The 26,313-nt window shown below is 33.3% G+C and overlaps 1 protein-coding gene across 2 annotated transcripts in view; it reads left to right on the top strand.

Moving 5' to 3' along the window:
* The window catches only part of LOC119834603 (kinesin-like protein CG14535), a 176,368-nt gene that overhangs the window by 134,476 nt on the left and 15,579 nt on the right, over positions 1 to 26,313 (top strand). The gene's annotated exons all lie outside the window — the stretch shown is intronic.

Below are 26,313 nucleotides of genomic sequence, written 5' to 3'. Positions count from 1 at the left end.
TGGATATTTTTGTTTACGTTCGATTTACGGGGATGTGTTTCATTCTACACGCATGACTGAGCTAGTTTAGTGGGAATCATAGTTTTTCTCTTATATAAAATATTTATTTTATCACTAAATAAGTGCTCGAAAACGATACGATAGAAGAATAAGTTTTATTATTTTGTAATTTCAACAATGAAATGGAACGTCAGCCACAGAATATAATTTATGCACGACTAATAATAATTAGCACTCGGGCATAGATTACATACCAATATTCATAGAATAATATAGGCATCATTTAATATTAAAATGGTTTTACATTTAATGTGAATAATATAAAATTCCTAAATATATGCTAAAACTTTTACACGGAAAAATTTAAACGAGCGACCGTATGTAAATATCATTTTAAAAGTATTTTGACGACGCATTCCGTTAAGTGCAACTGAAAACTCTTTTTGTCGACTCTTTTGCATTCAGCTTTGTCGTTTTTTCGCCATGAATTTAAACCATGCAATTAAAATAATAAACAAGAAGCTACATATTGCAAGAATAACAGTTTCAAATTAATATTAACACACCTTAGTATCTGTTTCATTTATTTGAAAGTTTATTTGAATATGATTTAGAATATCATGAAAATCTTTAAATCTGTCGGAATAGATTTCTAGCTGGATTTAAATATTGGTAGAATATATCGTTAATGAAATTATTAATTGTTTTCTTTAAAGCAATTAATTATTCGTTGTTTTAGAATAATTCATAAGTACACTAGTTTTCTTAGGAGCATCATCAAGACAAAGTACCAGGGGAACATAAATACTAAGCGTAGGTACATTCAATGCGGGTTTCCCAGTTGCTGTCAATTTGTAGCGTCCAATGAGATCGGTGGACAGCGCCCACGGGATTAAACTTCTTATTGATTCGACCCTTTTTTATCTGTCCCCGGACAAGTCATGAGTGGAGCGCGGGAAAATTGTTGATGTCAATTCACACGAAAAAAAAGATTATCTGTTATGGTCACGTTACTTTGTAATACTATCGATACATAATTTTTTTTTTTTTATTATATTTGCTCCATCAAAAATAGTTTGTTATTACAAAGATAAGATTAAAATGTAACTAATTTCCTTTTATACACAAGGCATTCAGTGCAAGACACTTTAGAAAAATTGTTGTTTCATAAGACATTTCCTTTTCTGACTCAAGCGATATTATTGGCCTTGTTAAAAAAGGGTATTTGTATATTAACAATGCAAACGGACACTTCAATTGTATGTGAGGATATTAGACTTTTTCTCTAATTATTACGGTAAAAAGAATGCATCATCTCGCCAACTCCCCTCACACAAGCACCTACTTCCCACAAGTACAGATGATTTATACAGAGTCTCCCCGTTATTGATACCACTAGGCTCTCCTTTGATGTCCACGTGATGGAGGACCTATCAATTTGCCTTGTTTCTCTTATCTGTGCTCTTGTTTTGACCCGGCTTATGCGTGAATGGACACGTGCTTAGCTGGCTTACATATGAGGGTGGTATTTTAAAAATACCCCTTTCTTCATCTAAAAAAAATTACGCTAGGAAATTGTAAGCGCTTTGTTGACCGTGTTGCTGATGTGTAGAAATTATTTTTAATGGCTTTATTGATTAAGATTATTGTAATGATTCGAATGTTACTTTTTATGTGTCGGTAATTAGACAACGATTATGCTGGATCTGAACTACTGAAATTAATTTCTTAAACTAATAATGTAATGAGAAAACATATTGGGTACAAAATAATGGTAAATAAATATTGAACATCAAAGTTAATAAAGAGAAATATGAAATCTTAATCATTTTCTTCGTGCAATTTTGTACGATAAAGTGCCATTATAAAAGAAAAACATTAAATTTTCGGGTACAGAATACCGGTCAGATCTAATATATGAAAATATTCCATGGGACGGCCTATAACATTCCGCACACGTTATTGCCGGAGGGAATATCACTGGATAAAGGAATGATAATATACGAATACCTTATTAATACAAGCCCGAAACGCCCTTATAAAATTAGGATCCAATTATTTTAGGGATAATGTGCGATATGGGCAGTGGGAACATGTTCTGTATTATATTTGGCTTGTTGAATAATACGTTTATAGCTTCGGTTGTTATTTAGTTTGAAAATTTCAATGTTTATTTTGGAAACTTTCTCTGAAATACCATAAATTTCAATAATATAATAAACTGAGTTGAATTTAGAACTGAAACTGATGAGGAAACGAAAGTGTGTTGCCAGATAGATTTTCTTCATTTTCATGTCTTTTAAGATCGATTCTTTAAATGGTAAAAACTCTTTTTAGCTTCTTTTTTCAGAAAAAATCAATTAGCTTTGTCCCTCTACCTGTGAACTAGTATGCCTGAAAATAAAACGCACTTAATATTTGTTAATTAATTATGTTACACGCAGCATAAAATATTAATTACAATACAAAAGGAAATCGTTGATCGTCATTCTGTCCTCTATTACATAGCTTGTGTCAATAAAGCAGACTGACCTGAACGCTACGGCACGCAGAAGGGACCTGCACTTGCTTACTTATAGTCTGATTTCATTTTCGTTTCTAATTGAGAATATATGAATAAACAGTTTTTCAGTTCACATGGCGAATACTGTCACCTAATATTTATAAGACTGCATCGAAAAAAAGAGTATATTTGTGTGTGTCTATATATTCTAATGGGTTAATGTATTTTTATACATTATTTTTAATAATAGCAGTCTGAACTCCTTCTCAATACAAACTATAAGTGTGTCTGTTTCCGCACTCCTCCGCCCGCGCAATTTTTGTCAAAAAAGAGGGGCAACGACTTTGCCTAGCATATTAATATACAGATATCTGTTAATTTCGAATTCACCAGGGTTCATCCCGGACTGGATAATTTACGATGACGTAAATAAATAAGAAAAAGAGTAATGGATGCATAATCTGTCAGTAAGCAACGGTAGCCATCTGTAATCGCATTACGAATAGAAAAGCGAAGCTCCGTCGAGTCTAAGATAATCCATACTAAACCTCATTCCATCTATATAGGGTTTAGTCTACGACCATATAATCCCGTGTTATTAAGTTTTTACTTAGACGTTTGTCAGGCGATATGAAAATTTCGAATGTCTAGAACCGTATTTAATACTAGCTCTTAACCACAGCTTCGCCCGCGCGATCTTAATAAATTTTCATGGTACAAACTTTCATTCGCTATTTTATCAAAATCCTTTCTTATCGGATAGCCCACGTCATAACATCTATCTGCATGCCAAATTTCTGCCCAATCCATCCAGGGGTTTGGGCTGTGCGTTAATAGATCACTATATCAGTCAGGCACCTTTGAGTTATCTATATCTACTCTAATATTATAAAGAAGAAGAATTTATATTTTTGTTTGTTTGTTTTTTTGTAATCGATAAACTCAAAACTACTCGACTGATTTTAAAAATTCATCATTAGAAAGCTGCAACTTCGCTGAGTGACATAGCATGAGCCGTGGCGAACGGCTAGTATTTAATATTAGCCACTGCCAATCATTCATCATTAATTCTCTCCTCCTACTTCTATAATTCTATAGTATATTCTGTAATTCGTTACATATTCTTCCAGTATAAGAGGAGTTAACGCTGGATACTTTTCAATGTCACGATGATAAATGAGATATTTTCCGCAAATTTCATGGAAGATAATAAGAAAGCCGACCTTCAGATAACATTGTCATCTTTACACGCAACCCTTATCCAATATACTTGTAACAAAATATTTTTAAATCATTTTATATTCCGTAGTAAAATCTTAAACATTAGAAATTATCAACAGCGATTCGAATTGTTGGTTTTTAATATTATCTTTTTATAACATTTGTATCTTTATCTGTTCTAAGTTCTAAATAAAGGTAATAATTATGTTTAATCATGATTACTAGAAATAAATAGAGTTTTTTTATTCATAACTCAAAGAAAATAAACCGATGTTATAAATATTTCAACTACGAGTAATACATATACATAGTCTTTGCCATCTTCTTAATCAGAATTCAATTTTCATTTTATTTTCGATAGATCTTTACAGCTAGGCAATCTAAATCATACAGTGATTTAAACCGTGTATATCATTGGGCTTTTCGTTAACATCTACGATACGAAACGTTAACAGTAGGTACCTATGGTAGCTAGTTCGCTTGCGGGGCGTTTTTATCAAATTATCTTGCTTGGCCAGCTGCCAGCGGCGCACATAGCACACTTAATTCTTTCCTATTACGCCTTGTAAATGACTGTTTACTGCTTAAAAGTTTAAGCCTAAGCCTTCCTGAACAACTTTATTAATTTATATTTTGTTGGGGATTTTTCTAGGTCCGCTGTTAATTGACTTATCGTGATCGGGAATGTAATGGAATGTTCTTATTTGTTATAGCTTTAATTTTGTGTTTTATTTTTGTACGAATATTTAAATAATTAATTTGAAAAGTGGTCACAATGTTATTTAAAATTATTAAAAATATTAAGGTACATACCTACACATATTGGTATTTCAATGGGTAAATAAATTTTCCGGGTTGTCTGGGAGAGATTGCTCATAGCGATTAGACCGCCCTCTGTACATTTTAAGTTAACTATTATCACTTATAATTGTAATTTTTATGGTGTACAATAAAATATTTTTAGCATCATTTCATTTCATAAATGCAGTATTTACGTGCATTTCACAAAGCAAAAACTATAATCACTAAAACCATAAAAATAAAGGTGTATACAAACGTGACCTTCTCTCTTTCGCTTTCTGTATGAAGTATAGAGTATTTGATTCATTGATGATCTCCATTATGCACACGCCACTGCGTCTAGTCACTTCTAGCCTTGCCTAAACTGAATCTTGTAAACTTAACCCAATTTCCACAATATACTTACTTATCGCTCTCCACGTTTATACATCGTATATTATTACACAGGCAATGTTACACAAGGCAAAGCACATAACCCTTTGCACTTCCTCACGACCCCTGCTAATATTTCTCAAGCTGACGACATATTTTACGATACTTTTTTCATTATTCCTTTTACTGGAAACGGTTCATGCTTGCCTCCTTGCTATGTCGCGAAGTTTGTAGTATCGTTTTTAATAATATGTAACCTTATTTAGAAGTTTCTTGTAAATTGATATAATGTACAATACTTAAAAAATTTTATTTGCATATATACCTGTCAGGTGAGCATTCTACCAAGCAGTGGTGGCTCAGTGATGAGAACCTCGGACTTTAAAATCGATAAGTCGGGGTTCAAGACCGGGCGAGCGTGCAGGAAATAAATTGATTTTTCAATTTATCTTCGCATGGGGATAACATCATCACTGCTTAAAACGGTGAAGGAAAACATCGTGAGGAAACCGGCCTGTCCAAGAATCAAAAGTTCGACGACATGTGACATCTGCCAACGTCCACTACGTTGCATTATGCACTTGGCCAGCGTAGTGGATTATGGCCTGAACCCTCATAGGAGGTCTGTGTCCCAGCAGTGGGAACATATATGGGCTGATGATGATGATGATGATGATGATATATACCTGTAATTAATATTGAGCATAGAATATAAAATAAATCATGATTTGAAGCTTTTAAATTAAACGTTATTATAAAATTTTATTTCAATTACACAAAATCGTTAAATACATTATTTTATATATTCTTTAAACAAGAAGAAGTTAGTATTTAAATTAACTTTTCCCGCCAATTTTACGAATTGTGTGTGTCAACGAATCTACATATTTATGAATAATCAACAAACATTTTCATACAAAAACATTGAACTGAACGGCGAGCGGTCATTGAAAAACAATAAGTATTAATTTAATAAAGGGCCCGTGGAAGCGGTCGCTCAGCAATTGTCTTGTTTTCACGCCAGTTCATTCCTCTTCGAATTTTGTGTGTTCACGAAGCTTATTTCGCGATTGATACAATTAAAACCGCTATAATCTGTATTATCACGTATGTTTGTTATTTGTTATGTGCCTCTAGTCTATGATTACCTATGCATATCATTGTATTTAGTAAAAAAAATAATTGTTATACATCTCAATATAATTGTAAAAATTCCATAAAAAACAAAAAAATACAAAAATGTAGCAATTCGTTTTTGTTTTAAATTTGTTTCTAGAATTTTAGAAACATTGTAATCATGCGTTTATCAGATTTCTTACAGGTAGGTTTTAAAATTCTCCATTATTATACTCTCAATTATTTCATAAATATTATTTAATTGCTTATTAATCAACTGGAATAAAGGAATAGACTGGAAAGGCTTGGAAAATGATGTATGCCTTGACCACTCACTGAATGAAAAACATTCATATTTCACGCCAATCTTCTGTGGAGGTGTGGTACCTTCCCCGGAGCGAGCTGGCCCAATTCGTGCTGAAGCGTGCACCACTCCGAAATTAAAGGTACCCGAGTGAATATCATACAAAGGAACATAATGATAATAAACTGTATGTTAATATACAATTCACTCACGCTTTTCTACGGACCCCAACTCAACAGAGTTCTCTCTCGTATTCGAAACCACTTTTAAACTGTTACATTTATCCTTTGATTGACTTTTTAACTGAATTGCAAACCACTCAATATCACAGAAGTTTAATTTAGCTGAAGTACCTCAATTAAGTAATAAAATATACCTTTTGAGCCGACTTTAAAAAAGGATGATGTTATTAATTCGACTGTATTTTTTGTCTTTGTTACATCATAATCTTTTTCTGACTGAACCAATTTTGATGAGTCTTTTTTTATTTGAAAGCTGGTGCCTCCCGAGTTAGTAATAAATAATGTATGTTTACTTCTTCTGACTGGCACTACAACAAGGGGCTACTGAAAATCAGCGCTGCGCTTTACGCGTAGCATATGCTGAGTAGTTACCCTTTTTAGCACCACGCCGATTAGTCATAAGTTCACTTTCTATTTTAATTTAACATTATGTGGTGGTGCTAAATAAACATTCTTTCTTTCTTTCTCTCTTTTTAAACGGGACCACTCATCCAGTCGAAATTCTGAAGTAGCAAAGTCAAAAAGTATAGTCGAACATCGTTTTTTTAGAAAGATATATATATCACAACCTGTACCCGTGCAATAGGTTTTGGGACACAAAAACTTTCGAAAATTAGCCTTCACAAATATCCAGCCGGCGACAGTTTTACGAGCAAACTTATATTTAGTGTAAAAATATGAATTTACAATGGAGAAAATATATTGCCCCCGATTAATTAAGCGATATGAGCTTGCAACACTCACTCTGATTAATGTGCTCGTGCTTTGTTCGAATTATTTATTTATTGGGATAATTCGCAAATTATTAAACGCCATTGAATTAATGTATGAATATTTATTAATTCTCTGATATATTTGTGGAAGAAATGTATCGGCCTGGCAGGTGACAGAAGGCTGATCATTTCTTTATGAACAATAAAGAAAATGTATGAGTGAAACAGGCGAATATCCTATGCCCCATATTAGACTTCACTTCACTACTTAGTATAAAAGTTGATTTCTCTGTCCCTATGTCCCTATGAATGCTTAAATTTGCATTTTAATAGATAGAGTGATTCAAGAGGAAGGTTTATAAGTATAATAACATCTTTTAAACAACTCCGAATTAACGAGTGCGAAGCCGAGGGCAATAGCTAGTTTATAATATTAAACAAATATAAAGAATCCCAACAGATTTCTATAATCCGTGTATTTATTTTCTTTTTAACTTGCTTATAAATAATTAGAGAACCATCAACAACGCGCCGCGATCTCGCGGGCCCCCGACTAATTAATTTGGGGGTTGCGGTGGTAATAAGCTTATCAAACGTAGATTTGGGGGCTCCATAGACCCATTTGATTTAACGGCCCCAAATATGAATGTCATTTTCGGCCTAATAAGGGTCGTTGTGTGTCATTCGATATTGGGGATACATTGCGGCTTAATTGCGGCGTCTGGCTTATTATATGAATTCAGATAGTTTTAGTATTTTTACAGTTATATAACTTAAGTAACAAACAATTACATAACCTTCAAAAATTTTAATAGCAAAAGTGCATTTAAATAAAAAAATGATTTTTAATTAACATATAATGTGTGGAATGTTTCGTTTAGTAATTTCTAACTACTAACAGACCATGAAAGCGCGACACATTCCCATAAATTACACGCTCGCGATAGCTTTCCGTGCACTCAAATTAAAACAAACACTTCCAGCGAGCACATTTATTTATATGAAAAATGTCATTATTCACAATTCCACCTTCCATTTCCTCAACCTACTTAGAGGCAAACATTTTTCCTTCTCAACTGTCAGAATAAAAGGACAATTTAATCTCGAATAGTTTTTCTGAAGTATAAAATAAAAGTAGAAGTTTTTTTCGCATTCGAAGCACCGCGGAGCGTGCTCGCTCGCACTTAACTTTATCAGGCTGAAGTACGACAGTTTTGCGTTCAAAAATATTGTATATCACGGAGTTATATATTGTATAATAATGCTTATTACAAGAATTGTGTTCACCCGATACTATTTATTGGCTTAATTGAAATAACGTGCAGCAGTCACGATATCAAAACCCTCCTCTATCCACGCCCATTGCAATGGCGTATAAGTTTATCCGTTATGGCCCATGGGCTATTTGAAGCGATAAAACTGTGCTCATTAACAGGTTAACTGGCCATAAGCTATTAAAATTTGTAAGCTAATTGGTACTGCTTCGTATTATTCAAATAATTATTGTTACTGTACTTTGCTTAATTCAGAGCGAAAAGTGGGTTTCATTTATCCACATTGAAATATTTACAATTAATAACTGTATTACACGAAACGTTATAGTTAGACAGTTGAAATTTTCAGAAATTTCGTATTTATATTGCCACTACAACAAAACAAAAAATTATAAATCCAGGTTAAACAACGGTTGGCACGGTCACAAATTGGATGGGTGACCAATTGTTCCGCAGATTCTTTTTATATTACTTTTATTTACATTTTTTTATTATAGAATACTTAAGAATTATATAGACATAATATCCTTGTGTACCGCTAACACTTATTTACAATGTAATCGTATATTGATAAACAGGCTTTCAACCTTCATTCAAATAAATCCATTGAATGCCCTCTTTACTCTTTATACCACTTTATCTCATTCTACCCTCAACATAGCAAACAATGTACATGAAAACGACGCATTGAATGCACCACTGGCCTATTTCCGCTGACATCTTTACAAAAACGGGCATCCTGAGCAAAAACAGTGACATTAATCATGGTTCAAAGGCTGCGTATTGTTTATTGTATTGTTGTTAATAGACAACAATAAGTCTTATTTGACCTCCTTTCGAAAGCGTGCCTTTGAAAATCGAAGAGTTTTTTCACCGGCAAACAGATTGCGTATAGCTTTTTTTTCAATACAGTTTCCATTTTTTTTTGTTTTTGTATTCTGAAATAATAGATTTCAACAAGATATAAGTATTTCACATTTCAATTTTATTGATGCCTTTGTTGGTGGCTTAATAGAACGGTTGAATATATTTTCACAATCGTTAAATGTCTGAAATTACCTACACTAAAAAACATAATACCTATTAAAATTAAGGAAAATATGTAGGTACTATTAAACAAATACATAAACATATACGAGGTTCCATAATTCAACTGGTTTAGATTTAAATTTAAACCAAAAACATAACAAAGCACGTTTGTTAATTACGCTTTAAACAAATCTGTCGATAGCAAAAAGGGATTCTTTAGGAAGCTATCGATTGGCCGACACTTGCCTTCTAGCGTATTGGCAGGCTTGAGGCACTGACGGCCACTTTAAACAGTAGATGCTCTTATGGGAATATTTTAGTTTGTATATACTACCTACAGTCATTGATTTCGATGTGCTCGATAGATAGGAAAATAATTAAATGTTATGACATTATTATTAGTTCTGAATCGGTTTAGATATAAGTATTTTAAACAATACCAAGATGTGAGTATATGGACATAATTTTTATCTTTAGCTTGCTTTTTATGTTGTTAATTCTTACGCTCCACCACTCACAAAATGAAACACAGTAGCATGATAATTTTCAGATCGATGCTCTGTGGGTGTGTGGTACCTTCCCGATGCGAGCTGGCCCAAACACAAACTATCAATCATCAAACACCACACGCTTAAGAATGTTCCACGCAAATAGGATCAAAGAGTAGACCAACAGAGCGCCAAATTGTAGCCCATTCGTGCACATTATTAGTTGCTAGAAGTGTGAACTCTGACCGCAAAGTTCACCGTCCCGACAGAATACGCGAGTATATTAAAGTGCAGCACAATAAATTTAAATAAAGCATAGTTATAGAGTTTTCATGTCCGCCAGCGTATTTATGTTGCTAATAGCTTGCGTTGTTTGTTTAATGTAAATGCGTTCTGCTTACCCGGGGCCCGTATTGCGTTCTTTTTTTAAAAATTAATTAACACTCTGATATTGTTTTCTTAGTACTATGAATAATCTTGTGTAATACAAGCTTTCTTACAAAATGAGCTGTGTTACAATATAATGTATATTAGCTAGATGGAATTGCAAAAATAATGTTAGTAGATTTATTCATAAGTATTTCATTGCGTCACATACTATAAATAATTATAAATAATGATATATAGAGAACATAAATGTCATGACATTTCCCGAGTATCAAATAATAAATAACACTTAAACTTCCGATATTTTTAATCGATGTTCAGATATTTTTATTCCTACTTATTTCATTGGACAAACAAACATTGGGTAGGAATATCCCACTTGTAACTTTATCCCATACACAATGTGACTTCTGAATATTAAACAATTAAAGCGCATCACAAATTAACGCCGTTGGAACAAACAGCAATCAACTAAAGATAACTCCACACTGGCGCATAAATTTCGCGTCTTCGCTAACGACATTAACTTCTAGAATATTAAACACGTCCCAGCAAGACAACTCATGTTGTTCGGCCACAATTGGTACAATTTCTTTGTTGCACGTCCCACTGGTCACTCGGTAATGATAGCGTGTAACATTTGTTCTGTCCCTCAGTGTATCACGTTGCATGCGTTAGTATACTTAGTCACGTAATTCATTTAGCCGATTAAACGTGGATATTTATGTAATTGATCCTTTAAAGTTAATGATGGGGTACTAAAGTGCTGTTGAAAGTTGAAAAGTTCAACAATTAAAATGTTTATGTTGTGTCTGATATATAACTGTGTGTCAGTGCATGCAATTATATTTATTTTAATTGAAGTAGAGTTTCATGTAGCAGTATGAAACGCTTTTTGCTATTGGTTTAAAATCAAAGCTGTTAGTTAACTTTCTATTTATTTTATAACTGATTTATATTAAATATAATAACTAATATTCACTAAGATATTAAGGTCAATCACTACAGTAAGTAATGTATTTAAAAATAACAATTTCTTCCCAATTCATTTTAGGGAAACTTATCTTCTCAACTGTACACATGCGTACAACTAATTCGTCCACTCGTAACGTCACCGACGGCAGCAAATTGCGACGATATACGACAAAACTTATTAACGACACAAGTTTTTAGTCGCACCGTAAATCGCGCTTGTGTTCACCGCTTTATATTATGGCGTTTTGTTTATAGTTGAGTGCCGTTGATTAAATTATTTTATGTCTTCTTTTATGTCCTCAACTTTATCTTGAGATTTAATAACGACCAATCAAATAAATCTTCAAGATATACTCAGTAAATAATCGCATCGTTCGTTTGGTAGATATATACTTTACTAGATGCGCCCCGCGGTTTCACCCGCCTAAGTCCGTATCCCGTAGGAATATCGGGATAAAAAGTTGCCTGTATGTTATGCCAGTTGTCCAGCCATCTACGTACCAAATTTCATTGCAATCGGTTGAGCAGTTTTTGCGTGAAAGAGCAACAAACACACACACACATCCTTACAAACTTTCGCATTTATAATATTAGTAGGATTAGTAGGATATCTATGATACTAAAAATAATTAAACAGAATAGTCCTCCTGTAAAAAAATCGTAATGCTCCACTCAAAACTTGTAACATTACTTATTACCGAATTAGAACCGACTTGCGAGTTACAAACGAGCGCCTCAGGATCCCTGGCACCATGGAATTTTCCCGAAACTTCTTGCGGCAAGTTTTCAGACGTTTTTCAACTGGCCCCAACTTCTCTACTTGACACCCAGAGCACGTATTTTTGTTAACTTTCCACGCACCGACTGTTCTTTGAAATTATAAGGAGCTGTGTGACGAGGTAAGACGGTTACTTTATTAGTTTGACATAAATTAATTTGTATTTAACCGACTACGCAACGTTTAAAAAGTGAGCTATAACGTCTTTGTAAAAAAACAATTCGTATAAATATTATTGTTATATGACATTACAGATGGTCTGATTAATGGTCTGAAAATGTTGGCTCAGAAATTTATTTATAATTTTCTTATATTAGTAACACGAGTCGTCGCAATGGTTTATAAACAATCAATTCACTACCGCTATATGACAAATAAATGCTTTAATTATTTTAGGTACATGTTGTAAAATTCCCTGTACCGGTTATTAATACGCAAATATATATAACTAACTGTGCCCCGCGGTTTCACCCACGTAATTCAGTATCTCGTAGGAATATCGGGATAAAAAGTTGCCTATACGTTATTACAGTTGTCCAGCTATCTACGTACCAAATTTCATTGCAATCGGTTCAGTAGTATATGCGTGAAAGAGCAACAAACACACACACATCCTTACAAACTTTCGCATTTATAATATTAGTAGGATTAGTAGGACTAGCTGCACCCCGCGGTTTTACCCGCGTATGTCCGTATCTCGTAGGAATATCGGGATAAAAAGTTGCCTATATGTTATTCCAGTGAAACAGCAACAAACACACACATCCATACAAACTTTCGCATTTATGATATTAGTAGGATAGGATAGGATAATATATAAATATATAACGCAAAGCAAAACGCAACAAAACTTTAGCTATTCGCGCAATGACACACCATTGGAATCGCTTAACTAATTATCAACTTTTCGGAGCCCTAACGAATTCTAACTTGTTTAATTTGCGGCATAAGAACTGCGTCCGTTTTGCGCTTTGTCACGATATCGTGACGTAACAGAGACTTGTCACTACTTTTCAAAAGTTTACGTTCGAGCGTTTCGCAATACTCGACTTTACGGTAAACGAAATAGATGTGGTTTTAAATTTTCAGTTGGTGCGTTTGGAAATCGTTACATCAATTGGTTTGGAACAATATTAATCAGTAATAGCATGATGAAAATTAACAAATGAGGTTAAATCTATACTTATATTAAGAAGCTGAGAGTTTGTTTGTTTGAACGCGCTAATCTCAGGAACTACTGAAAAAAATCGAAAAATCTTTCATGGTTGGATATGTACGTTTTCTCCAAGAGCCATATAGTATGTACCACGGATGAAACCGGAGCGAACGCCCGTTTTCCTATAAGGTAAACATATAAAAACACATTAAAATATGAAATAAAAAATTCCTCAATAAAACATCAAGATATACTAATGATTCGTTGCTAAGGTGTCTCCACACTCGAGCACCATTCTCCTAATGAGGCGCCGACCCTCTGATTAAATATTTTGCCGTTTTCACTTTTAATTCTAATAAACCTTCAAACAGACCAGACTTAGTATTTGGTTAAAAATAATTAAAGCTCATTTTATTGCGCTTATGCAATATTTCAAATGATAATTTCTGTTTAGATATAATAGTCAGGTAAAGGCGATTGAATGATAATTATGGTTACTGTTGATATTTCCCATTATATTGACTTGGTGATGCAGTAGTAAATTTGAACCTTGAATGCCCGTCAATGTCACTTTAATTTCAATTTATAATGCACATTTATTTTCATCAACCAACAAAGAACAATAAAAGGGACATGGGCTATCCTCATTTCTACCAATAGTTTATAAATTACAATTAAATTTTAATAAATTTCGCGCTATAACGTTACACGAGCGATCGCGAGAAAAACCAACCAACAAAAATGGCATATTTCTTCAGGATTCACATCGATTTTCCTTAAACGTGAGGCGCCTACATATGCCGTGTCGCATCCGGACATACTAGGCGTTTTCCTTCATGGTGCATAATATACGACACAAGCATTCGCTGAACTCACTGTATGGTGGCACGAATAAATTGTGAGCAAGTGGCTGGTTGTCTTATGTGGAACTTTATAAATTGTATATGTGACTATATGATTCTCACAATATTACTCATATATCATACGGTATGTTAAGACTTTCGTTTCATTTAAAAGCAGGTCGCAGTAGATATCCCTTCCCTCGAATTCCCAACGATCTCCTACTTCAACCAGCAAAATTGCATTATCCTAATTTTTCTTTGATTTTTTTTTTGTAATTACGATGTAAAGAATAAATTTAAATGCTGAATATAAATTTCTAAGTTAGAAAGAAGACTCTGTGAACAACGAAATATATGGAATAGTGCTTACAAATCATAGAGAAAAAGAAGAGAAAGGCTAGTAATGATTCCATTTGCTTCACTGAGTATATTTTGTAGTAATTTTAATGTTAGCCAAAAGGCTACTATATCTTAGCAAGAACATTGACACATACTTAGACCGTTACTAAGAAAGGGTGCATTTAAGACCACTATTTTGAAAACATTGTGTAAAGAGCGTAAATCTAATATTTCCAGAGATGAGAAATTTTTTGAAAGAATAGAAATATATTTAATAAAGGCCGCGTTCCATCGATACAATATTGTAATCATTGAAATAATGTTTCGTATTGGTTGTGATGGTTCTTAATCATCTCAATAGATGGCGTGGGGTGCCCCTTAGGCACATGAAACCGAAAGAGTAGAAGAAATTCGATTACTGTGGCAGGATCACGGGTGGCCGAGAGGCTGGGCGTTGCTACGGTTGGGCGGGATGCGCGGGTTCGAATCCTGCCTCGTGATCGAATTTTTTCTATTCTTTCAAAAATTTCTCATTTATAAAAAAGCGTTTCAATGCTATAAAACTAAAAATTAAATTTCCAGAGATATAAAGGATTTTTTTTTTTATGGCAGGGCAAGCAAAGGAGCAGGTGGGCCACCTGATGTTAAATGGTCACCACTGCCCATAAACACTTGCAACACTAGAGGTGTTACAAGTGCTTTGCCGGCCTTTCAGGGACATATACGCTCTTTTCTTGAAGGCCCCAATGTCGTAATTGTTCGGTCAACGTCTCTATAAAATATTTGTATAGGATAGGGCTTTTTATGTAGTATATTATTTTTGTTGTATGAGGCGAGAATTGAATCCGTAAGAGAAAGATACTGTCAGATAACACTTGGATTGGTAACCATTCGTTTGTTCCTAAGGAATACGGAAAAAACGTTACCCACTTTCATCAGATTAGCTTCTTTTATAGTTTTTACAAGCATTAGCATTTGTCAGGAGTTGAACGGTTCAACGCTCTTATATCGAAAATAGTTATTATAATAAAAAAAAACAGTTGAAGCCTAGCTCGCTATAGAAACACATTCTAGAAAGCAATAGACTCGTAAAACTGTCATTTCCCCGTCAACTTGGGACCTTCGACGCATTGCACTTCCATCGATTGGCGCGAAATGCAAAGGTCGGTGCACACACAATACTAATCCAATTTGCACTAAGTTCACCAAAGTAGACAAGTTGCTAGACTTAGTGATTTAAATTGCAAGTTTTCCCGTTGCATATTAACGTCGCATAGGCCGGGGGCACACAACCACTATGATTATAAAACCTGGAAAAAATTGTGTCTAAATACAAATTTATTTATTACATAAATAACGCCAAATCAGCACTCAGTCTCATACATTGAACTGAAGCCAATTAAACGGATGCAAGATTTACTTGTATATAAAATTTCCTGAAGACGGATGGAGAAAACAGACTACGACTTTAGGCGTCCCGTTATCCAACAACCTTAGTGTCGCAAAGAAAATGAAAACATACTTGCTTCCTTACTAATATTATGAATGCAATAGTGTGTTTGTTTATTTGTACAGATTTCACGTCGCAATGCAGTTTTTTTATTTATATTTACGCCTGGAAATGGGAAGTTAGAGAATGACATGTGCTTATTGTTTCGATGAAACATCTCATTCCCATGAGAATTTTTTTGAAAGTTTTGTTTTAATGGAGGAATTCCACCTTCCTTCCCTCAAAACTATTATTTCTGTACCATTTTAATGGTATTACAAATTTCACATAAAAGCAGTCAGAACACGCCCTAAGCCGCAGTTATTTGAAAGATCTAGGCGGTACCAAGACTCGTCTGAGCCTTCTTAGTGCTCGAACTTTATTGCTGGGAAACCCCGCTTGCAGTGTTTAATTATAAATGAGTTTAAATTTTTAGACTCTTAAATATTATTTAGGTCTTGGTATTAAAACGTTTTGTTTAAAATACGTTAATTACGTTCTTACGTACGTTTTTTGTTTTCAAATACGTAAATACATTTTTATATGTAATATATGAATGATAGAAGTTTAAAAAAAGTACCGTCTCTGGGGAGGCGGTAACACTCCACATTCTAAAATGGGCACCAAACGCCAACACTCCTATCAAACTTTAATATGGGAGTCCGCGCGCTTTGCACGAATAAGGCCAGGTGACAACCCAAAAAAAATCACGCCAATCCGTTGAAATCACAGTATTATCTCACAAAACCAAAACAAATACAGTCGAATTTAGAACCTAATTTTTAGAACGACAGTTGAAAATTACCATAAAACCTACAATCCACGACCGCACATTACCAAATTCACAACTACCTCCATTTTATGCAAGCATGTACAAAATCTTAAGTCCAATGAAAATTTTTAACATCGCCATAAAAGTACTTCACAAGATGAAGCCTTCCATAAAGGTAGGATTATTTAATGGAGCGGCTTTTATTTTTCTCGACTTTATGAGATCGTTTGCGGTTATCCAGCCTTCAACAGGGACGAACTTTATGACTTTGGGGCTAAAAATATTTAAATTTCCCTCGAAAACACTACGTGCATTTATAACTATTTTATGAAACTGCATTTCCCTTTTGCATTAATAATTATTTTTGACGGGTGTAATTAAGTTTTAAATTAAATTTAAAGTAAATTATATGTTATTTATAATAATATGAATTCTGGACAAAAATACATTTTTTAAGCTTTCTCATAAGTATTCAAGTATGTATTCTATTAGTATGTGTAATATTATAAACATATGGATTAGAATCGCGTCTTTCTTAATAAAATTTACTATAAGATATATAGAAGTAAACAGTTTTGCAATACAATTAGGAGCCCGTTTGTGGGGCCCCAAAGACCTGGCAACCCAGATTTACGACTACTATCAATTCTCAGGAGCAGCCCCCTAAGGGCTGCACCAAGATTGTCTTTCTGTTCATTCACAATTGTCCGTTATTTTAATTGAGTTTAACCCTTTTAGGAAATTTTTGGTTTTATTTGCATTGAAGAAAAGTAATGTTTTGTTTTCCCTCTGGAAGAATAAATATCGTTTACATAATAATTAAAGCGGAGAAAACAATTAAATCCTACGAATTAAATAAATTACTTGCGAAATCATCAGAAAAAAATCAAAACTACTTAATACCTATCGTGTGAATGTCTATTTTCAACTGACTTCAAAAAAGAAGGAGGTTCTCAAATCGACTGTATATTTTAGTGTGTTCATGATTTTCAACTGAGTGAACCGAGTTGTTTATTACTTTTTATGCCTTCCGAAAAGTTTCGTTTAAATTTAATCTATTTTTAACAATTTTAAGGCAGTTCAGTTTTTAATTAAAGTACGTATATATATATAGGTATGCACATATAAATGAAAATTTCTCTATCAATACAACTGAATCGTGCAATATTTATTTGTTGTGTATTTATTTGTTTCGAAGAAACAATGTATAGATTTCATATCACATGAACTAACTTACTACGAAATAAAATATTTTCTGATATTGCCATCCTATTATATCGCAGCAAGCACTCAAAAGGAGAACACTGCCTCTAGTGTGGCAACCCCAAGCTGAGGTTAAGTAAACAATACCGTAAGTGTTATCACAATATTTATCATCTTTGCTACTAAGTTATAAAGTTATTTAAAAATTAATTTTTAGTTTTATAGCATTGAAATCCTACTATCCTACTAATATTATAAATGCGAAAGTTTGTAAGGATGTGTGTGTGTTTGTTGCTCTTTCACGTAAAAACTACTGAATCGATTGCAATGAAATTTGGTACGTAGACAGTTGGACCACTGGAATAACATATAGGCAACTTTTTATCCCGGTATTCCTACGGGATACGGACTTACGCGGGTGAAACCGCGGGGCGCAGCTAGTGCTTTATAAATGAGAAATTTTGAAAGAATAGAAAACATTCTCTTAGGCATATAAAACCGAAGGAGTAGAAGAAATTCGATTACTGTGGCGGGATCACGGCAGGATCATAAGTTAATGATAAAGCACTTTAAAAGGAGCAATTGTAACAAACAGTTTAATTTGGTATATTCAATATTATTAATAAAATGCATGTGGTCAAATCTTCAAATAATGTTTAAAAATTGTAAAATATATAAAGTACATTTTACCTATGTATAATATCATATATTACCTGTACCTTTTTATTATATATAAAGAAACAAATTAAATAAAAATCATGTTTAAGTAAAAGATTCGTATAGATATACTTACATCATTAAGTGAACATGACATATATAACTAAGTTCGTATATCGTTGAATTTTAAAAATAACTTTTTAAATAATTTAATAATGTACAGAATATACAGAGCGATTGGCGATCATAAAAACTAGTAGTAATTTAAAATCTTCGGCGTATCCCCATAAATAGAATTCTTAATAAACTCCAAAATTACACGGACCATAAAACATCGCGCGCTAGAAGCGACACAGAACTCATAATATTTTATAGTCTAAGGAAGATAACCACCCATTTATATACAGACGGCGAGAAGCCATAACTCTAAACCGATGTTTGGTTTAAATCTGTTCCTCCCCTTTGATAATTTTCACCTGGGGCGCCCCGCGGCGCGCCCTCCCCAAATTTATACTTACTGAGATAGCATCTTCAAAGAAATTCCGTTACAATGCTTCATTGTACTGGATGTGCTAATGATTTCGTTTACATAAAAACGTTTCACGTTATTTACCATTTATTCCGTCCATTCATTGTCTCTTTAAAACTAGATTATTTGAGTCATAAATATACCTTTTAAACCTTTACAATTTTTATGACTTAATTTGGTTTACAACAGTAGTAAATTAATTTAGCACTAATTTTTTTTACAAATTCAGATTAATTTTCGTATAAAGTTAGATTAAATTAAAAACTACAACCTACAAACTGTATTACTGTACTAGCAATATAGCGAGACTTGTTTTTAATCTTAAAAAATATGAAAGTGCCAAAGGTTTTTTCGAATGATTAGCGTAATATAACCTGACGGCATTCTAAAGAAAATGTATTATTTTTGTCTCTACATAGTGTTTACGATCGCAAATAAGTTCTTAAATTAGTGAGTCGCTCATGTAACGGAGGTATAAGTACAAACACTACAGCCCCAAAAAACAGAAAGACTAGTTGTTTTAGCGGCCGCCATATTGTATTTATTATGACGTCACATTGCGTATAGCTACCATTTTCATTCCGTGTAACAACCGAATTATCGAGGCATATAATATTCTGCTAAGGAAAGTCATATGGACATAAATATACATTATTCATTATACTTACATAATATACATTATTTAGCTTGGCCACAGATAAAAAAACCCAATCACATCCAGACCAACTAAGTTAAAACCAGGAGCTAAAGTGTCGCATATAATATCACAGCGTAACCGCTTATAAAGATTTACATAACTCATTGCGAAGCGTATCTTAACCTTTCGGCTTGATTTACTAGTTCGTTTAATGGATGTTTCACTTTTGGAACTATCATTAATACCCTTTAACGATGTGTGTTTATCATTATTAGTTTTCTTGGATGAGGGGAGATAAAAATGTTTGTGTCGTTATATTTTTATGTTAGAAGCACGTTATCGTGTTATCGAAAGATGTTCTTTAATTAATTTTCTCAGGCTTGTCAATAAAAACAAATAAATTCTTGTGTAGAAATAAAACACTTTTTAACGGATTTTAAACGCGATTTATTCATTATATTATTAACCCCGTGGTCACGGGGAGACACGCTTTTAATTTCTAAATGTATAATACTCGCGTGAAATCAAACACAAGAATATTGAATATTAGTTGCTCGTCCAGGCTCCTGTCGGGGAGCTTTTTTGCTTTTATTTTCAAAATTTTAGCAATTGGTACCCTAACCCAAGCAGAGACAAATCCAACAAACTGAACATAATTAACATCCATTTAGCCGTTCATACGTTACAAGTAGGGTACCTAACAGCACATTCTTATAAACGGTCTCTAGTTTTTAGCTATTTATTTCTTTGCTTTCCACATTTTACTGTGGAAGCGTGTCCTTAAAATAACATTATAATAAATTTTTCTATACGTTTTCTGTGTTCTCATCAATTCAATAATATTAATTTCATGTAAATATATTTAACATACAACTTGTTAAACGGATAAGTGGAACTTTACTATATTATTGTCTGTTCCATTCAGAAAAATTCGTGAGAAACGCGGCCATTGTGAAACTATTTCAATACAGCACATTGTATGTAATCTATAACAATAAACATACAATAAAAAGAATATTCCCGAACAATCGCGATAGAAAAAAAAAAGTTAGCATTTCCCGCCACGGCTCTTAATATATTCTTTTGTTAAACATACGACGTCCTCTGTGGATTGAAAAGACGTTATCGTGGGTTGAACTATTTTTAGATATTCCGTAATAATGTTGCTTCTAAACGGAATTATTTTGCATTAAGAATATATGAGTGTGGAAGTCGAGCACGCTTCGGCACGAATTGGGTCAACTTGGACCGGGGAAGTACCACACCGTCACAGAAGATCGGCATGAAATAGTAGTGAGCGTATGCTACTGATTCGTTCGCTGAGAAGGGGAGCCGATCCTTTTTTCAATCTTCCTAGAACATTCTTTTCCTGTTGTCAATCCTCCCATAACCTGAATACTGCATTATACAACGCATTTGAAAAGGGCTCTATCTCTGCAATTTTTCCTGGGAGGTTGTGATTCCTACCAGACTAACCACCAGCTCGGTTCTAAAATAGAGAAAAAGATTTCATAAGTATGAATTTACGTAATTAATAGTATTGCATGTACTCGAGGAAATAGGTATTGGACAATAATTTACTGGATTTAAAATTTTATAAAAATCGGATCAGCAAATTTGTATAATTTAAAATTTTACAATATTACTACGTAAAAAATCCTGAAGTTTTTCTTAGTCTGTTTTCGTTTAATATAAAAACTTCATGAGATTAACATTTTCTGTCAATTAAGCTCACATATACACAAGTATAAAAGTACTGCCCGGCCATTTACAAAGAGATATTACATAAAAAACGCACAATACAACATTAATTTATATTCCACACACACAGCTCTCATTCTGCCTACAACCAAATTACACGATATGAAAATCAGCGTTTGTTTCATTTACATAAACATAGGCCAAGTGCGTGCCGATAAAGTGTCAATGTGATGTGAAATTTGTTTGGGCCGGTCGTAAAGAATGTAAGGTCGACCCGTAAAATATCGATAGGATGATAGCAAGCGTTCGTTTTGTAGGTTACGCAGCATTTGACTGATTTTATTAACCTGGTTGGCTGAATGACGTGGTGATTTGGAAAACAAATGAGGTGTACGATATTTCATATATCTGTACGCATAGCAGTAATTTATGTTTTATTTTTATACTAGCATTTCTCCGTATACTTTAGAAGTGAAAACTGTTCTTAATTCTCATAAAGCCTTAGTTTCTGCTAAGGACATGTACAAAATATTATTGCTGTAGGATTCACGAGATAATATCATACTATATACTTTCTCAGGTACCAAATTTCATCCAAATCAGTTCAATGGTTTAGACATGAAAAAGACACAGATTACAAACTGAGGTTTTTTCGCATTTATAATATTAGTAAGGAATAAAATAGAATACAAAGTAATATACGTTATAAGAGATGATATTTCTTACTTAGAGGAAGCATAGGGCGATATTCTACGCTATAAATAGGTTTCCTTTTAGATTTTCCTGAGACGCTGGGACAGGGTACACGTGCCGAGTCTAACTATTGATTAATATTTTGCAAGCGATATAGCGTACCTCAGTGTACCGTCAACGTTTCACAAGACCTGGTTCTTGATGAGTAGGGGCGTATAGTATATTCTACGAGTATATAGGATTATACATATCGTTATAAGAGATAGAGTTATGTAAACATTTTAACAGCCATTACGCATAGTAACTGTATTAATTCGATTGGTATAGTAAGTAATTAGTAAGTATTGGTATGGTAGTAAGGTTTTATTTCTATGAAAAATTACCATAATAGTAATAGAAAATTAACAAAATGTACACAATTTGCTCCCACTTCGTAACAATTTGGTGCAGTTTCTTAGTACTCGAGTTATGTGTATCTCGTTCTCACAATATAAAAGTTCAGAAAACTCTAGTCATATCTGCCTCATACTCTATATTCTATGCACAGTCAAACGTGGCTCCCCTTATAATGCGAACATCCCGTGTCATTACCTGCCTTTAATTTTATGCATGAGGGCCTACAGCTCTCAGTTTTTGAAAGTATCAATGAACTGCTTAAAGTTCCACACTTCTGGAAGCCATTATGTTCGCGGAATTGAGGAGCGAGTTTGTTTCATAACCACCTGTTTAATTTATATATACCATATATATATTATAGTCAAACTAATTATATTAAGGTAACAAACAAACAAGTGTATGGTATCATTATGTATTATGATATTTACTGGAAATAAATAAAGATTAATTTAATCCTTTCATTATAATCAAACTATAACGCCAGAAAGTTTGCAAAATTCTAAGGTAAATTAAAATTTGTACATACAACGTTTATCTAATGGTTTAGCGGAATCTCATGATATATTTAATTAGTTCTTCTAAAATACTCCCATCTCCTCAAATGATCACAATCGACTTGTTACAGCCTGTGATATATCATCATTGTGGAGGCTTTCAAGCAAGCGCGAGCAAGCCTATGTAAAACTCCAAATATGGTTAATTTTTGATGTCACACAAAATGGCTTCCATATTTGTGAACGAGGAAAATGTCGGCTATAACGAAGCCATTTCACTTGTTGGCGACGAGATTTGTTTTTGCTCGAAGACTGTTTGTCATTATGTCGGGAATATTATATAAATGTATGATGTGTTAATGGCCTTTAAGTTATTTTGAGGAAAATAGATTGTAGTGTACGTTTAATTAAATATAAAGATATTTTAGGTAACGTATGTTTACTTTTAACCTGAATAAAGACTTTTTACATATATATTTTTCTCAACTTCAAACCATTTTTCTGAAATATAACAATCATCACTTTGCGAACATCGTCGTTCTGTACGTAATATCAAAATATTTTCATAAGTTACGAGACTCTTGAATATCTGCCCCTTCCTTTAAAGATTAATTCTCTTCCATAGAATATGCTATCTACATATCATAAAAAGTCTGTGAAAAAAAAAACAAAACAGAGCACACACATCATTATAAATTACCACAGACGTTCACACAAAACAATATCATTGAAAATACACACGAACGGTACGTCAAATATTTCATCACATTGCATACTAAATTACGTCCAGTCGAACGGTGACGCAGTCTCCTGTTGTCCTGCAGATAGCGGCGTCGGCTTCAAGCATCCGTCAGGGGAGCTTAGAGGCTCAGCCCGTCATATAGTGAATTACAACGTTCGGAATTGAAGTCACTTTTCGAAAATCCGTAATAATACTGTTATTTGAACCTAGCTTATATTATAACAGTAATATGGTAAATCCTATCCTACTAATATTATAAATGCGTAAGTTTGTGAGCATGTTTGTTACTTTTTCACGCAAAAATCACGGAACCGATTACAATGTAATTTGATACGTAGATAGCTGGACAACTGGAATAACACATAGGCAACTTTTTATCCCGCTATTCCTACGGGATACGCGGGTGAAACCGCGGAGCGCAGCAGTTATACAATAATAATGAATACGGTAAACTGCAAAAGTAGTATCTAAAAACTCATATCGGTGGTAGTGGTAAATTATATAAAATCGGTGCCGCTTCAGAACAAGTATAGCCACGGACGAAAACTAGCTACTGTATATACCTATTTCAATATAACTACGTATATCTATGATAGTTTACAAGCTATGCAAATTGCATGTCGCTACAATGTCAATAACTAATCAGACAGGAGGTTGCTGGAAACACTGAAAACATCATTACGAATCAAATAGAAATACCTGCATATTTCTATCGATAAAAATGTTTATGATGTTTATTCTATAATACGATTCGATGGAAATATTTAAATATTTAATAAAAATAAGTTAATAAAATATCGATATTGCAAAAATCTATAGATAAACTTATATTATATATATATACTTACTTAATATTTTGTGTCAGTATGGCAAATTAATATAAGTACTAAAAAAATTTAGCAACGTTTTATAATTTGCTATTATGTAATGGGTCGATGTCACAATGACACTTGACAGATGACATTTGACGTTGAAGGATGACTATGGAGCGAACTGTCAACCAACTGTCACTCTCAAATTAACATCCACACTTTTAGGCTACTTTCTAATTTAACGCGAACCCTGATTTTGACATTAAATATTCTTTTCTCTACTACAAGTTGCAGCTTTTTAATTCGTAATCCACATATTATTCCCTTCTTTTCTAAGATACCTTACGAACTAAATACAACGATTACGAAAACACTTACCCACTAACTTTCTGGCAAGAAACTTCTAAACCGCTATAGCAAATATAAAATATACATCTATTTACAGCTAGTTACGCATAATATATTAACGAAATCAATTAAACACTATTCGCAGTACTAATGATTTGGTAATATCTCTATCATCAAGCGAAACACGTCTTCAGTTAGCATGCGAAACACGCTTGAACCAATTACTTGATTGGGTTACTGCATATACAGAAGTGGGAGGACATGAGCGTCTTTTTCCTATATGTGTTAAGATTAAGTTCGTTTAGGGATTAGAAAAAAACACATAGACGTAATATAGACGCTTAGTTGGTATGGTTAAGCAAAGGAAGTGATAACTGTCAGATGCAATTATGACAATAATTTTTTTTAATCATCTGTATCATTATAAATAGAATTTAAATTTCACAGTTAAAATAAGATTCAAAATCAGATAACAACTTTCAAATATTTGTCCCTCTGATTATTTCAATTAATCTCTAAAATATCTTCAGTGAATCTAATAGTACTTTATTGGCATTAACTTTTTTTTTCTAAATACATTATCAATAATGGATTTGAGATACTGCTTTTTATTCGTAAATTTTTAACTAATTTGACATTTTCTGTTTGCATTCTAAATATATCACACAAAAGGATGCATTTTTCTGCATGAACAATATCAAACAAATCTAAATAACATGAGATTACCAGAACACCCGTACAATACGCCGAAACATTACGCTCCATAAACCTCATAACAAGACATGTGCAATTAATTCCCTTGTAATTACTATCTGAGTGATTTACACATGAATTATGTCGCTAATCACCTCGGCTAACTGCTCAACTATTTTAATTATAAGTAAGTAGGGGATGGAGTTTGTGAGTCGAAATTTCTTCTCAATATAGAATAGGACACACTTCAGGCCCATAAAACTTATGGTTGGATTTGTAAAAAATAGCGAAAAGAAATTATGTACCGAATATAATAAATACTATTGCACTCTCCATAAATTAATTTTTATTACATGTATACTGTTTTAATTGATGGAATACAATTTGTAGTATTATATTCATCTGTTTCACTGATAGATTTTTTTATGGACAAGTGGGTGATCTGTCTTCTGTGTTCTGTCCAATCAAGAATTTTTCTGAATCCCCACTGAGAATCGAACCAAGGAGGCGGTTATACAATGGGAATCATAAAAACATTAAATAAACGATTTAAGTGAGCCTCTTATACAAACCTTAACAGCACCGAAGCGTATAAAACTTACAAGTT

The sequence above is a fragment of the Zerene cesonia genome, chromosome 19 (assembly GCF_012273895.1).
Source record: "Zerene cesonia ecotype Mississippi chromosome 19, Zerene_cesonia_1.1, whole genome shotgun sequence".
In the NCBI taxonomy this organism is placed as follows: Eukaryota; Metazoa; Arthropoda; class Insecta; order Lepidoptera; family Pieridae; genus Zerene; species Zerene cesonia.
Note: the sequence above shows the minus strand (reverse complement) of the source record. Positions and strands in the feature narration are given on the sequence as shown.